General features: G+C 50.0%; 1 non-coding gene across 1 annotated transcript; it reads right to left on the bottom strand.

The window, feature by feature from the left end:
* Positions 1-890: 890 nt before the first annotated feature.
* Positions 891-997, bottom strand: LOC129013348 (U6 spliceosomal RNA). Its single transcript, XR_008493840.2, has one exon. It is a non-coding gene; the product is annotated as a U6 spliceosomal RNA (small nuclear RNA).
* Between the last annotated feature and the right edge of the window lie 254 nt (positions 998-1,251).

Consider the following 1,251-nt stretch of genomic DNA (forward strand, 5'->3'; position numbering starts at 1 on the left):
CTTCAGCCTTTGTCTGCAGTGTGCCTAATGCCTCCAGCCACCAGCAAATCAATAACAATAATAACAAAACCATCACCAATGACGACAGGGGGCCCTCATCAGGCACTCCACCCACGAGGCACTCACAGTAACTCGATAAAGATTATGCAAATTACATATATCCCTATTCATAGGTGAAGGAAAGGAGGTGGGCAGTTTACCTCACTTGCTCCCAGTCCTGGAATTCTGAGCAGTGAAGCCAAGATTCAAACCCAAGATGCCTGGCTGCAAAGCCCACACATGTGCACCTGGCCCCATACTCACCCAGTGCTGCCCACACACGTGCCCACCCTGTGCTGCCCACACACGTGCCCACCCTGTGCTGCCCACACACGTGCCCACCCTGTGCTGCCCACACACGTGCCCACCCTGTGCTGCCCACACACGTGCCCACCCTGTGCTGCCCACACACGTGCTCACCCAGTGCTGCCCACACACGTGCCCACCCTGTGCTGCCCACACACGTGCCCACCCTGTGCTGCCCACACACGTGCCCACCCTGTGCTGCCCACACACGTGCCCACCCTGTGCTGCCCACACAAGTCCCCACTGATATGGTTTGGATTTGTGTCCCCACCCAAATCTCATGTCGAATTATAATCCCCAGTGTTGCTGTTCTCATGATAGTGAGTTCTCATGAGATCTGGTTATTTTAAAGTATGTAGCACCTCCTGCTTCCCAGTCTTCCTCCTTCTCTGGCCATGTAAAATGTGCCTCCTTCCTCTTTGCCTTCTGCCATGACTGTAAGTTTCCTGAGGCCCCGCAGCCATGCTTCCTGTACAGCCTGCAGAACTGTGAATCAATTAAACTCCTTTTCTTTATAAATTACCCAGTCTCAGGTAGTTCTTTTTTTAAAATTTTTTTCCTTTTAATTTTTCTTTGTCAGCCTTGAACAGGGACCATGCTAATGTTCTCTGCACCATTCCAATTTTAGTATATGTGCTGCCAAAGTGAGCACTCAGGTAGTTCTTTATAGCAATGCCAAAATTGGCACCAGGAAGTACCAGGAAGAGAAGAGAAGAGAACTGAAAATGTGGAAGCAGCTTTGGAACTGGGTAATGAGCAGAGGGTGGAACAGTTTGGAGATCTCAGAAGAAGACAGGAAGATGAGGGAAAGTTTGGAACATCCCAGAGATTTGTTGAATGGTTGTGACCAAAATGCTGATAGTGATATGGGTGGTTAAGTCCAGGCTGAGGAGGTCTCATATGGAG

Source organism: Pongo pygmaeus, chromosome 15, assembly GCF_028885625.2.
Source record: "Pongo pygmaeus isolate AG05252 chromosome 15, NHGRI_mPonPyg2-v2.0_pri, whole genome shotgun sequence".
NCBI classification, from domain to species: Eukaryota; Metazoa; Chordata; class Mammalia; order Primates; family Hominidae; genus Pongo; species Pongo pygmaeus.